This window comes from Tursiops truncatus, chromosome 6 (assembly GCF_011762595.2).
Source record: "Tursiops truncatus isolate mTurTru1 chromosome 6, mTurTru1.mat.Y, whole genome shotgun sequence".
Classification (NCBI taxonomy): Eukaryota; Metazoa; Chordata; class Mammalia; order Artiodactyla; family Delphinidae; genus Tursiops; species Tursiops truncatus.
In genome coordinates this window covers 3257356-3272801 of record NC_047039.1, presented here as the reverse complement: position 1 = coordinate 3272801, position 15446 = coordinate 3257356, and the positions used below count along the sequence as shown (strand labels likewise).

The following is a 15446-nucleotide window of genomic DNA, read 5'->3' as shown; positions in this document are numbered from 1 at the left end:
CTTCCTCCCTATCTGTTCCCCAGAAACACCACACAGAGTGAGAGCTGGACCAGTGAGAGGCATGGCACAGAACGGAGTTCAACTCAGGTCTGAGAAATGACGGCGCTTTAACAAAGGACCACCTTTAGGGGTGTGGGCAGCGAAGGGGGCACCAGCAGGGCGTCTTGGGGGGGGGATGGGTCACAGCAGGAAGCCCCTGCCACCCCCTGCCTGGGGCTGAGAGGATGGGGCGAGTGGGGAGCGGGGGCTGTGATCGTGGGGGGAACGTGGCCGCTGCCGCAGCCTGGAGGCTAACGCACAGCGGTGAGGGTTCCGGGGGCTACATCCCCCCGCACCTCTCTCCTCCCTGCTTTGATCTTTTGTCGGCGTCTCCCATTGGCTGAATCTGTTCAGAGGCCGAGACAGAGGAGGCCGGTGATGGTGCCAGGGGTCCACCCCCAGGGTCTGAAACAAACCTAGGATGGAACAGACAGAGAGTAGCCAGTACACGGCCACCCTCCATTTGTGAGTCCCAGGGTCTCGAAGTTGTCATTTTGCCTCATGTCACAAAATAGAAGGTAGGATTTCAGAAGCCGGTCAGGTTGACATCCAGCATTGGGACAAACCAGCGCCAGGTACCTCTTGGCAGGCTGCACCTTCTGTGAAATTCCACCGAAAACCATCACCAAGCCTGAGCAAACCCCACCTGAGGGCCGTCCACAAAGTATTCCTCAAGGTTGTTAAGGTCGTGAGGGACAGAGTGACAGCGGAACTGCTCCAGATGAAAGAGACTAAGACATGAAATCCAAATGCCGTGCCATCCTGCATGGACCCGGGTCAGAACTTCTGTTCCTTTTACTCGAAAGGACATTAGTCAGACTCTTGACAAAATTCGAGTAAGATCTGTAGATGAGGTATGTATCATGGTTAATTTTCCTGGTGTTGAAAATTGTTCTGATTATGTAAGAAAGAGTCCTTTTCTTGTTTGAAGGAAATATGATGCTACAGTATTTCATGGTAAAAGGCACATCTTCCACATACTCGCAAATGGTTCAGAAAAAAAGTCTGGTGTGTGTGTGTGTACATGTGTGTGTACTTGTAGAGAGATGGAGGGAATGAGTGAGCAAGAAAATAGGGGAAAATGTAAAAAAAAATGGAAGGTTTTGTTAAAGGGTGTTCAGAAGTTCTGTTCTGTCAACTTTTCTGTAAGTGCAGTTACCTTTTAAGAGAGAGAAGAGCCAGCCAGTGTCCGAGGACGAGGACGGTGCAAACGGGAACTGCTCATTTGCATGGTGGGGACGGGGCCCCCAGGGTTTCACCAGGGCCTCCTTGGATGCAGGCGCCCCCCGTTCTTCCTGGATACCCAGCGACTTCTCCTCTAGTGAGAGAACTCCTGTAGGGATTTCTAGTCCATTCATTAGAATTTGTTCTGTTTTTATTTTTAATGACCTGGTCTCACTGTTTCAACATTGGAAGCTGCCTCTAATTCTTCTTGGAAGTGTACATTACAACTTCAAAACAGGAAGAAGCCAAGTACATCAGAAAGTCACGCTGTGTCTGTGTTAGAGGGCTTGGCATGGAATCACAGAATTTTCTGCCACTGATGTGAGGAAGTGAGTGATGAGCGTAATACTTATGCCAGCCTTGAAATTGGATTCTTTTTCTCCTCCACACTAGAACTGCTAATATAACATTGGCTTTCTGGGGGAATGGCAGCAGTTGGCTTATTTCCCCACTGCCCCATCCCATCCCCCGAGCAACTGTTTGAAAAGACTCTGATTACATATACGGTCCGCACATACTTCTTGGATGTCTTAGAGAAAACCGATAACTACAGTGGCTTCGGTGTGGGAAATGCACAGATACACCATTACAACTTCAAGGAAAGTTAGAAAAGTATTCCAGCTTTTAAAAAATTCTGTTAGTAATTAGGGTGATTGGTTTGTTTTGCTGGTCATTATTTTTTGTTTGGGGAGTTTGGGCTGTTGGGGAAATGCCCATATTCCGCCTGCTATCTGCTTTAGCCCAACTGATGTTACTGCAGGACTCAAGAAAAATGAACAAATTCTGTGATGTCACAACATAGGATTAAAAAAGGACATAGTAGTACCAAGTATCAACATGATTGATTTTAAGATTTAGACCACCAGGCAAGTACTATTAGCTGAAATGTCTTTTTTTTTTTTTTTTTTTTTACAGTGCCAGAATTTCAGTGTGTCTTTTTTGTTTGTTTGGGTTTTTTTTGGCTGTGTTGGGTCTTCATTGCTGCGTGCAGGCTTTTTCTCTAGTTGCGGCGAGCGGGGGCTACTCTTCGTTGCGGTGCGCGGGCTTCTCATTGCGGTGGCTTCTCTTGTTGCGGGGCATGGGCTCTAGGCACGTGGGCTTTAGTAGTTGTGACACGTGGGCTCAGTAGTTATGGCTCGCGGGCTCTAGAGTGCAGGCTCAGTAGTTGTGGCCCATGGGTTTAGTTGCCCCGTGGCATCTTCCCAGACCAGGGATCGGACCTGTGTCCCCTGCATTGACGGGAGGATTCTTAACCACTGCACCACCAGGGAAGCCCCTCAGTGTGTCATTAATTCAACAAGTGTGTCTTAAGTATGTGCTTTGTGTCTAGCATGAGGGGGAAACACAGTCAAATAAGACAGACTCTGACTTAATGTTGCCTCATGGTCCATGACTTCCTTTGCCAACAAAATTGATGGGCAATGTAAATACAAGACTATATGTCGGCAGGTGTAAGTTTCTAGAAAACTAGAACTTAATCCGAGAACTATACTTAAAAAAATTTTTCAGGACACTCACTGGGCAGGTGGCTGGGGTAGGGCTGGGGAGTGCATTCAAAGCCCAAAGAGCTAAAATCTCTGAATCAACAGTGTTCATCCCACATACAGTTCCTTCTTATGACAGCTTATTTTTGCAAAGAAATATCATTTTGTTAAGCTGCAGTTGAGTGCCAAAAGCTCATTTTTGACTGTACATCTGGTTTGGTATCACAAACTGAACAGAAGAAGAACAAGAATAAATCCAATGAATGTTCTCCGTGCTAACATAGCTGCCTCATACCACCTTCGAGTTTACTGAAAATAAAATGCTGCAAGACTCTGACGGTAATCTCAAAAGAAGTGTCCCAGGCATGTTTGTGACAACAGCCCAGCATCATCAGCATAAGGTCATAGGTTCCCAAGGTGAGCACTTGAATGATCAGCACTGGTCTGGATGGATGGATAAAACCTGATGTCACTTTTTAAAATAACAACCTCATTGGGAATGTAAACTGGTACAGCCACTGTGGAGAACAGTATGGAGGTTCCTCAAAAAACTAAAAATAGAACTACTATATGATCCAGCCGTCCCACTCATGGGCACATATCTGGAGAAAACACTAATTCAAAAAGATACATGCACCCCTATGTTCATTGCAGCACTATTTACAGTAGCCAAGACATGGACGCAACCTAATTGTCCATCAACGGATGAATGGATAAAGAAGATGTGGTCCATATATATAATGGAATATTACTCAGCCATTAAAAGAATAAAATAATGCCATTTGCAGCAACATGGGTGGACTTGGCGATTTTCCTGATAATCTCTTACTTCACCTAAATGCAGCACAGAAAGAGAAAGACAAATATCATATGACATCACTTATTTGTGGAATCTAAAATATGATACAAATGAACTTATGTACAAAATAGAAACAGATTCACAGACATAGAGAACAGACTTGTGGTTGCCAAGGGGGGGTGGTGGAAGAGGGATGGATTGGGAGTTTGGGGTTCACAGATGCAAACTATTATATGTAGGATGGATAAACAAGGTCCTACTGTAGAGCACAGGGAACTATATTCAATATCCTGGGGTAAACCATAATGGAAAAGAATATAAAAAAGAATGTATGTGTGTATATATATGTGTGTGTGTGTGTGTGTGTGTGTGTGTGTAATGGAATCACTTCGCTATATAGCAGAAATTTAACACAACACTGTAAATCAGCTATACTTCAATAAAAAATGTAAAATAGCCTCATAACTTTATAATGTCCCTTTGTACATGGATTTGAAGGCCTATAGCAGTAGAATGCAATTAACTGTTACTATTACTAATACAGTAATTTGATGGATGAAATTAATAAATTCAGTTTTATTAATTCATTGAAATACTGTCATAGGAAATAGTTTATAACATGGTAAAATGCTTGTGATAGAGTGTTATACAGGGGAGAGTCTCCGACATGGGCCTGATGTTTCCTACCTCCTGCAAGTATTCATCCTCTCGTAGGGTCGTCTCTCACACTGTACCAGCGCTAGCCTTACGGCCAGTAGAATACAGCACAAACGATGGTATGGCACTCCCAAGATTAGGTCCTAAAAGACTGCAGCTTCTGTCTTGGCTCTCCCTCCCTCCCTCCTCTGTCTCTGTCTCTGTTTCTCTCTCTTCTCCTCCCTCCCTCCATCTCTCCTCTGTCTCTGTCTCTGTCTCTCTCTCCCCCTCCCTCCCTCCCTCCTCTGTCTCTGTCTCTCTGTCTCCCTCCTTCCCTCCCTCCTCTGTCTCTGTCTCTCTGTCTCCCTCTCTCCCTCCCTCCCTCCTGTCTCTGTCTCTGTCTCCCCCTCCCTCCCTCCTTCCTCTGTCTCTGTCTCTCTCCCTCCCTCCCTCTCTCCTCTGTCTCTGTCTCTGTCTCTGTCTCTCCTTCCCTCCCTCCTCTGTCTCTGTCTCTCTGTCTCCCTCCCTCCTGTCTCTGTCTCTGTCTCTCTCTCCCCCTCCCTCCCTCCTTCCTCTGTCTCTCTCCCTCTCCCTCCCTCCCTCCCTCCCTCCTCTGTTTCAGTCTCTCCTCCCCCACTCCCTCGGGAAGCCAGTTTCCTCACAATGTGAGCAGCTCTGTGCCTCTGGGGACAGCTGGTGAGGAACTGAAGCCTCCTGGCAACAGCTCCGGGAATGAGGTTGAAGCCCCTTACCCAACCCCGTCAGGTGGCTGCAGCTTGGCCACAACCCCCTAATAACTCTGATCCAGACCCACTCATCCCAGAGTCTTGACCCTCAGACATTGTGTGAGATGGTGAGTGTTTATTGTTTTAGACAGTTGAGTTTCAGGTTAACTTGTTACATACAAAAGACAATTAATACTGCCAAATGAAAACCAAAAATATATGATAGGAAATATGCCAAAATGTTAATAGCCATGATCACCGACTGATTAGTTACGAGTAATTTTCATTTTTTATTAGACTTTCTGTATCTTTTCTTGATTTTCAGTATTTATTATATATTACTTTTCTTAAAGCAGAAAAAAAAAACCAAAAAGGGAATGTTTTTTAATTTGGGATTTTTTTAAAAAATATTTATTTATTTATCTTTGGCTGCATCGGGTCTTAGTTGTGGCGCGCTGGATCTTTCGTTGCAGTGCGTGGCCTTCTCTCTAGTTGTGGCAGGCGGGCTCCAGAGCACATGGGCTCTGTAGTTGCAGCGCACGCAGGCTTCGTTGCCCCGCCGGCATGTGGGATCTTAGTTCCCCGACCAGGGATCAAACCTGCCGCCCCTGCATTGGAAGGCGGATTCTTAACCACTGGACCTCCAGGGAAGTCCCTGTGCTTTGTTTTAATACAAAGCACAATTTTAAACAAATTTTCTTTCATTTCACTACCATGTGTGGGCCACAGGATTGCAGGAATGATGACTAGCACAGATACAGAAAGAGGGATGGCAATGCCAGGCAGTATAATTTGACCAAGAGTTTGAATAAAGTACCAAACGGAGATTAACAACCCAGCTGATTCTGGCCAGTAAAGCCGCATGCTACCATACCAGTCAGTACTTTGAAAAAGCCTTTTAATTTTGACAGAATTTCATACTGAGGGAAAAGCTGCAGAAATAATACGAAAATATCTGTATAACATCATCCCTAGATACCAGCATTCTCTAATTATGAACATTGTGTCAGATGTGCTTTATTAGTATTCATAAGTAGATGAGAGACAGAGAAAGATAGATAGATAGATGATAGATGGATAGACAGATAGATGATAAGGTGATAGACACTGTGTGAATCTCCTCTTCGTAGCACTTACCACTGTTGTAATTACATTTATTTGTATAATTATTTGATTAATTTTTGTCTTTCCAAGTAGAATATAATTCCCATGATTTTTTTCTTCATTATCTTTTTAAATTGCAGTCTAGTTGATTTACAGTGTTATGCCCCAATCTCTGCTTTATAGCAGAGTGACTCAGTTATACACATATATACATTCTTTTTTTATATTCTTTTCCATATGGTTTATCCCAGGAGATTGGATATAGTTCCCTGTGCCGTACAGTAGGACCTTGTAGTTTATTCATTCTACATATAATAGTTTGCATCTACCAGCCCCAAACTCCCAGTCCATCCCTCTCCCTCCCCCTCCCAATGAGTTTTTTATTTGCCATTTTATGCTGGTGGTTAACACTGGCTCATAGAAATGCTCAACGTTTTGTTTTAGAAATGAAGAAATGAATAAATGAGAGGGATGACAGATAAGGAGATAGACCTGGCCTCAAATCTTAGTTCTAATAAAAGTTGTATGTATTTTATTTGAGCCCATCAGCGGGGTAAGGCAGTAAGATTCAAGATGGAATGCAGAAGTAAAGTCCACCAGTTGTTTGAGGGCCGTAAGAAACAGGGCAGAGGGTTGAGCCCAGACATAGCAGCAAAGCAAGAGATGCAGCAACGCTCCCCCGCTTGGAGCAGGTCACTTAAATTCTACATATCCGTCAGAATGGGCTGGGTTTTGCTGCACTGACAGACTGTCCCAAATCTCAGTGTCTTAGACAAGAAAGATGTATTTCCAGTTCCCAGTTCCTGATCAACACACGATTCTTGGGTCTCAGCTGGGTACTCCACACCACCCTCATCCCAGGACCCTGGCACCCACGATCAGAATTGCTGGTAATCACTCCAGAAGGAAAGGGAGCTCTGGAGGGCGTTTCACCTCACTGATAAAATGCTCTGGCTGAACCGTGACATGGGTCATTGTCATTTCTGCTCACAACTGATTGTCCACAAGTAGTCACATAGGTCCACACCGTCACAAGGGCGCCAGGAAGTAGGATTCGACCACATGCCCAGAGAACAAGAACTGGGAATATTGGGGGAATAGCACGAATGACTGCTAACTTTGATGCAGCTCCGACATTTCCTGCCCACCCAGCAATCTCTGCGACAAATGGGTTTTATGCAGTGGACTGATGACAACTGATGAGAATTTTACAGAAACTCAGCCTAAAGTCATTGCCTCTATTTATCCAAAAGCACAAGAGTTTTCCTCTCTTCCTTCAGTTTCTTCAGCGACATTCCTAGTCATTCCAGAAAGCTTTAAGAACAAAAAACTAGAGCGTAACTAATAATTTGTTTGAATCCTTTTTAGTATTTAGTTATATTCACCCATACATGTGTTCAACATTTATAGCACTCCTGTTGTGTACTAACAGAATAACTCATTCTCATTGCAAAACAGGAGTCATAACAGCTTGTCATTTCAACTCTGGTCCTTTAAGCAAGGTAAAGGTGCGGTAAAGCAAAAACGGCAATGTGGGAATCCAGGTTTCTAGTCTTAACCACATGTTCCAGATAAAAGAGCTGAAGAAAATGGCCTAAATATTAATATCAGATTTCCGCGTGTAACTTGCATTGCCAAAGTCTGATTATGTTGGTCAAACCAAATCATTTGAAACTAAATCTCTAACAAAAACAGATCTGTTTACAATACAATCTTGATATTTATTGAATCATATTTGAAGAAACAACAAAAGCAACATTCAGTACTCTTTGGCAGTGACTAGGCAGTAAACAGAAATAAGAATTGGATCATATTTCAGATAATTTAAATGATGTGAAACAGAGGGTAGGAGTGACCGAATACACCAGACATTTCGTGAACTTTACTAAATCAAGTGCATAATTAAGCTCTCCCGCATGCCAGAATTCCCTTAACCTCTGGGTATTAATTTGCCCTCTTGCAAGTATGTGAGTGTGTGCGGTGTGTGTGTGGTGTATGTGTGTGTGCTGTGTGCATGTGTGGTGTGTGCGTGGTGTATGTGTGTGCGGTGTGTGTGTGGTGTGTGTACGTGCTGTGTGTATGCGTGTGGTGTGTGTGTGTGGTATATGCGTGTGTGTGCGGTGTGCGTGTGTGGTGTGTGTGTGAGTGGTGTGTGTGTGGTGTGTTATGTGTGGTATAGATGGTGTGTGTGGTGTGTGTGGTGTGTGGTGTGTGTGTGTGGTGTGTGTGTGTGTGTGGTGTGTGAGTGTGGTGTGTGTGTGTGGTGTATAGTGTGAGTGTATGTGTGTTGTGTGTGGTGTGTGAGTGGTGTGTGGTGTGTGAGTGTGGTGTGTAGTGTGTGTGGTGTGTGGTGTGTAGTGTGTGTGTGGTGTGTGTGATGTGTGTGTGGTGTGTGTGTGTGGTGTAGTGTGTGTGTGCTGTTTGGTGTGTAGTGTGTGTGGTGTGTAGTATGTGTGTGCTGTGTTTGGTGTGTAGTGTGTGTGGTGTGTGTGGTTTGTAGTGTGTGGTGTGTAGTGTATGTGTGGTGTGCGTGCGTGGTGTGTATGTGTGTAGTGTGTGTGTGTTTTGTGTGTGGTGTGTAGTGTGTGTCTGTGTGGTGTGTTGGAGGCAGTTTTAGGGAGCTGGAAAATTAAATAGAGGAAAGAGAATTGATAATTGGAACATCTTTTGGAAATACTGGAAAGAGGAAAAGCAGCTTTTGCTGTTTCATATTTTTCTCCATTCACTCAGCTCCTCCTACATGCTGGGCACTGTTAAACAGTCAAAGACATGCAATGAATAGGGACTTCCCTGGTGGTCCAGTGGGTAAGTCTCTGCACTCCCAATGCACGGGGCCCAGGTTCCATCCCTGGTGGGGGAACTAAATCCCACATGCACTCAGCAACTAAGAAGTCCGCATGCCGCAACTAAGATCCTGCATGCAGCAACTAAGACCCAGTGCAGCCTAAATAAATCTTAAAAATATTGTTTTTAAAAAGAAATAATGAATAAAATGGGAAGGGTCTCTGCCCTCATGGAGTTTATAGGCTGGTGAAAAGGGGAAAGCAATCAGCACCATATAAATAAATACGGGCATATCAGAGGAGGATAAACACTTTGAAGAAAGTACAACAGGATCGCTTCTTCACATCCCTCAAGTTTGCTTTCAAGATGATATCAGCTTTATCTTAAGGCTGGCTCGTGGAGTACGTGTGTTTTGCCCACATCCTTTCAAGATAGTGAGCTTGGATTGTTTTTGGGAGAGCAAGGGAGCTTTTCAGATGTTCTCCCAAACAGTTCTTTGTGTCCCATAGGTCCTAACCAAGCTCTGTGTCCATCCATTAAAACTATGTTGTGAACATGGAAGCAACCCAAGTGCCCATTAACAGATGATTGGATTAAGAAGATGTGGTATATATACACAGTGGAATATTAGTAAAAACTAGTGAATGAAATTCTGCCATTTGCAGCAACGTGGATGGACCTAGAGAATATTATGCTTAGTAAAAGAGGTCAGACAGACAAATACTGTGTGATATCACTTATATGTGCAATCCAAAAGAGAAAAAAAAAAGATTGTATATGCAAAACAAACAGACGCACAGATATAGAACACAAACTTGTGGTTACCAAAGGGGAGTGGGGAGTGGGGAGAGACAAATTAGGGGTATGGGATTAACAGGTACAAACTACTGTGTACAAAATAAATAAACAACAAGGACATACTGTATAGCACGGGGAATTATAGCCATTATCATAAAATAACTTAAAATGGAATTATATAATGCAAGAATACTGAATCACTATGCTATACACCTAAAAGTAAAATAATATTGTAAATCCACTTTACTTGAATTAAAAAAAAATGTGAAGAGGAAATACAACAGGATCAAGAATGTGGTCAAGGGACTTCCCTGGTGGTGCAGTGGTTAAGAGTCCGCCTGCCAGTGCAGGGGACACGTGTTCGAGTCCTGGTCCGGGAACATCCCACATGCTGCAGAGCAACTAAGCCCGTGAGCCACGACTACTGAGCCTGCGCTCTAGAGCCCACGAGCCACAACTACTGAAGCCCGCATGCCTAGAGCCCATGCTCCACAACAAGAGAAGCCCACGCACCGCAATGAAGAGTAGCCCCCGCTCTCCACAGCTAGAGAAATCCCGCATGCAGCAACGAAGACCCAACACAGCCAATAAATAAATAAATAAAATTTTAAAAAAGCAAAAAAAAAAGAATGTGATCAAGATTGCCTAGGGTTAACAGGACTCAAGATGGCAGATTGGGAAGACCCTGAGCTCACCTTCTCCAATGGACACACCACAATCATGACCACACATGGAACAACTCCCCCTGAGAACGACCTGAAGACGGGCAGCACAGCTCTTCTACCATCAAGGATGTAAAGGAAAAACCACACGCAGACGGGTAGGCGGGGCAGAGACGTGATCGATTCAGGACCCACACCCCCTGTGGGTGACCCACAGTGAGAGGGGACATCACAACTTGGATTCCTCCTTAAGGAGTGAGGGGTTTGAGCCCCACGTGGGCACGCCAGCCCAGGGGACCTGCACTGGGAAAATAAACCCTCATAACAGGCTTAGAAAACCAAATATGTGTCAGTTAAAGGCCTATGTTAAACATGCAAAGTCAGCTATGTTTATAGGATATGCCTAAAGCAAATGAGACAGACATATTAATGTAGGGGAACAGATTAAAGTATACCAAACCAACGCGAGGAGAAAACAAAACCGACAGCGTCAATATCAAAGTGGACTTCAAGAAAAAATTAATTAGATTAAAGGATGGTTATTGGTAAGAGTTTACAACCAACCCACAAAGTAACATATCCTAAACACATTTGCACCAAGTGACAATTGCACTGAACGGAAAAGCTGGTGGGATGCTAAATGTGACATATCCACCATCATATTTGGAGATTTTAACACGCCTCTCTTAGAATTTGAATGAGCATTCAGAAAAGAAACAAACACACAATAAGGAAACAATGATACGAACAATTTAGCTGTCATTTTTTACCTCAAACTGTACATGAAAATTTTCATCAGCAAACATACTTTTTCTCAATTAATTATGTAACATAAAAATTAACTTTATATTAAGCCACGAAGGTAATCACAAAATTATAAAAGAAAAATAATATCATACCATAAGGAAATGAAGTAGAAATAAACATAGGATCATGAGCCACTAGAAAATGTAGATATTAAAATGTATTATAAATCTAGGGAGTGTAAAAGTGTTTGGTATTTGCAATGACCCTAAAGATTGATAGACCAGAAAGTCGAGACATAGATCAAAATAAAAATGGGAAGAAAAAGTAGTATTTCAAATCAGTTGAGGTAAAAAGATTCGTTAAATCATGTTTTACATATTGTTGTAGCCATCTCAGGGAAATAACTGGATTTCTTTCTCATCCTTCAAAATAAATTCCAAACAGACCATCAAGTCAAACATCAAAAAATGAAATGATAAAAGAGGAAAAATATGGGGGTTTTAAAAATAATCAGAATGAAGGAGTCCTTCCTAAGCAAAACATAAAACACAGAAGAGATAAAATAGATTGATAAAATTGATTTAAAATTGTAAATTTCCATAGAACAAAAGCAATAAACAAATCAAGGTAAAATTTAAAACTGGGGGAAATATTTGTAACACTTATAATGAAGACTTAATTTCATTAATATGTGAAAAGTTCTTAAAAATCTATGACTATGATGACCAAACTAACGAAAAATGTTAGATTAAGGACGAAATCAGCTCACAAAGAAATAAATACTATTGCAAAGATGCTCACAATCACCTACAATTATAAACCAAAAAGAGCAGAATCTAAAATAGACCAACAGAACAGACAATCCTTAATAATTCTGACCTTCTAAAACACAAATTCGTAACAGAAAAGTTTTTTTTTAATTTTCCAATTGTCTTTATGATCTCAATACCAAAATCTGACAGATGGCTCAAAAAAAAAAAAAAAACAAAGCACATATCAGTCTCACTTATGAGTATAAATATAAGAATACTAACAAAATCAGAAGTATACTTTTAAAAACACACTAACACCAATTAGGATTCATTTCAGAAATGAAATAATGGTTTCATGTTAGGAAATCCACAAAGTTCATGATAAAAGTCACAATCCAAGCGTATATACTGAAAAGAGATTTGATATGATTTAAAAATATATTCATTACTAATTTAAAAAAATTCTTAATAATTTAAGAGTGAGAGGCACCCTATCTTGGTCAGTGGAGCAAATGTCATAACGAATAGTGAGACACAAAAATGATTTTCTTCCAAAGCAGGAGCAAAACAAGGAGGTTCTTTGTCAGCCTCTGCCTGTTAATTCTGTTATCTGGAGTCTTTGTAAGTTTGTTTCTGTTGTTGATTGTTTCTGTGGGTTCTTGTTCATGGAGTGTTATCACTTGGGGGCCTTTTCCTGATGGTATGCTGGCTCTTTTACTTGAAAAACTATTTGTAGAAATTGAGACCAAAATGATGTGATCTTCTTCCAAAGAGAATTTTTAAAGAATTGCTTTTGCCAAGCACCTGGGGTGCCAGCAGTCTGGGTCACCTCAACCCACATAAGGGCTTAGAATTTTGCTGGCCACCAAGATGGCTGGAATCTGGGTCAGAATCCACGCGAGGACAGGATTCTGCCAGATTGTCTTTACAGGCCGGTGTTTGGAAGAGCCAGCCAGGCCCCAGTGAAGGCTGGTTTGCTAGGCCCACACCCTTGGCAGGGCCTGGATTACAACCTCTGCCCCAGGGGGGCTGGGAACACAGCTCAGCTCTTCCTGTCTCTTCCTGATCTCCAAACGCTCCCAGAGCAAAAGTGGACCCGAACACTTGGCTCCGACTCTGGGTTCTTTTCCTCTAAGGCCTTGCCATCTTCTAAGCAGTTTGAAGAGATTAGGAAAAATGTTCTTACGTTTTGCACAGTTTGGGGGGGGTGGGGTGGGGTGGCGTCCAGAAAGAGGGTCAGTCTAAAACATCTAGAAGCAGAAGTCTTTTTCTGGGGGGGAGGGGTGTGGGTATTATTCTAAGGCCAGAGCTTTTTCTGAACTAAAGTAATCAATATATCTAATAGTGTTGCCCCTTGGGTCATTCTATTAGGAATAGTGGTTAGTAGTCATTTTTTTCCAGTTTTATTGAGATACAACTGAGATACAGCCCTGTGTAAGTTTAAGATGTACAGCATAATAGCTTAGATATTGTGAAATGATTACCCGAGTAAGTTTAGCTAACACCTGTCATCTCATATAGATACCAAAAAAAAAAAGTTTTTTCCTTTGTGATAAGAACTCTTAAGATCTATTCTCTTAACAAATATACCTCCACGGCAGTGTTAACTAGAGTCATCGTGCTGTACATTACATCCCCAGGACATATTTATCTTATGACTGGAAGTCTGTATCTTTTGACCACCTTCCTCCAATCCAGCCCCCGCCCCAACACCAGCCTGCCAACACACACACCCTCCACCTCTGGTAACCACAAATCTGATCCCCTTTTCTATGAGTTTGGGTTTGTTGTTTGTTTGGTACGCGGGCCTCTCACTGTTGTGGCCCCTCCCGTTGCGGAGCACAGGCTCCGGACACACAGGCTCAGCGGCCATGGCTCACGGGCCCAGCCGCTCCGCGGCATGTGGGATCTTCCCGGACCGGGGCACGAACCCGCGTCCCCTGGATCGGCAGGCGGACTCAACCACTGCGCCACCAGGGAAGCGCATGTTGTTTGTTTTTTAGATCCCACACATAAGTGAGTTCATAGAGTATTTGACTTTCTCTGACTTCTTCACTTAGCATCATGCCCTCAAGGTCCATAGAAGCAAAAGTCTTACATCCTTTAAGATTTTTCTGGAAGTTCTGACCAATAAAATAAGACAACAAAAGACTGTAGAAAATGAAAATATTATTCGTGTTTGAAAAACAAAACAAAAAATCTATTAAGCATAACAAAAGCACAGAGGTACAAGATACAAGAAAAATATTTTTTAGGGACTTTCCTGGTGATGCAGTGGTTAAGAATCCATCTGCCAATTCAGGGGACACAGTTTCGATCCCTGGTCTGGGAAGATCCCACATGCTGCGGAGCAACTAAGCCCGTGCGCCACAACTACTGAGCCTGTGCTCTAGAGTCCGGGAGCCACAACTACTGAGCCTGTGCTCTAGAGCCCGCGAGCCACAACTACTGAGCCCTTGTGCCACAACTACTGAAGCCTGCTCACCTAGAGCCCACGCTCCTTAACAAGAGAAGCCACTGCAATGAGAAGCCTGCACACCACAACGAAGAGTAGCCCCCGCTCGCCACAACTAGAGAAAAGCCTGTGCATAGCAATGAAGACCCAACACAGCCATAAATAAATAAATAAATAAATTTTTTTAAAAAAAGAAAACTTTTTTAAATCACTCATTTGTCTATTGAAAATCAATGGACAGAAAATAAGATGAAAACTCTGGAACAAAAAAATCACTAATACAAATGCTATGGTGTTTTTTGTGTCAGCTTGGCTAAATTAATATCCCCAGTATTGAAGCAAATACTAATCTAGGTGTTACTTTGAAGGCATTTTGTAAACATAACTAAAATCCATACTCAGTTGACTTTTAAATAAGGGAGATTATTTTAGGTAATCTGGGTGGGCCTCATTCACTCTGTTTAAGTCCTTAAGAGCAGCACTGAGGTTTCCCAGAAGGAGGAGGAGAAATTCCAGCTGCGTCCCAGCTGTGGACAGCCGTTTCATGCCCAAGGTCTTCTGCCTACCCTTCTCGATGGCCTTACAGATTTGGACTGGCCTCCACAATCCTGTTAACCAATTTTTTACAACAAATCTTTTAACATATACCTCCTACTGGGGTCTTTCTGAAGAAAAATGTCAAATATGGCTGAAGGACATACAAGTAGAAAAGAGACTTCTGTGCTGAAAATTCAAAATACTCCAAGAAATGAATGCAATTAACAATAAAATCCTAGCAAGACTTTTTTTTTTTTGGTGCATTCAACAAGTTTCTGCTAAATAAAAAAGAAGAATCAGGGTGATGGGAGAGAAATTAACCTATCAAATAGTAAAGCATGCCATAAAGCTACAATAAGTTTAAAAGTGTGAAGCTACCAGAAGAAGGAGCAAGGAGGCCAAAGAAACAGAATAAGGAGCTCAGAAACAGACACATGTGTAAATGGGAATTCAGCACACGAAAAGTGTGATATTCAAATCAGTATAGGGAAGAAGGGTACACCAGTTACCTTTTATTGAGAAACACACCATCCAAAAATGCAGTAAATTAAAAGAAGAACCATTTATTTATTTCATGGTTTGGTGGTTTGGCAGTTTGGGCTGGAGTGAGCTGGGTAATTCTTGGGTCTGGGTGCTCCGGGGTGTGCGGTCAGCTGGTGGCTTGACTGGAGCTGAAGGCTTTAATGGTCTCGCTCAGATA

At 42.5% G+C, this 15446-nt stretch overlaps 1 long non-coding RNA gene across 1 annotated transcript in view; it reads left to right on the top strand.

Annotated features, from left to right (window-relative positions):
- Window positions 1-267: 267 nt before the first annotated feature.
- Window positions 268-15446, top strand: part of LOC117312764 (uncharacterized) — an 89263-nt gene continuing 74084 nt past the window's right edge. Inside the window, exon 1 of the long non-coding RNA XR_004527219.2 lies at window positions 268-893. This is a non-coding gene — a long non-coding RNA (uncharacterized lncRNA). The remainder of the gene's footprint in view (window positions 894-15446) is intronic.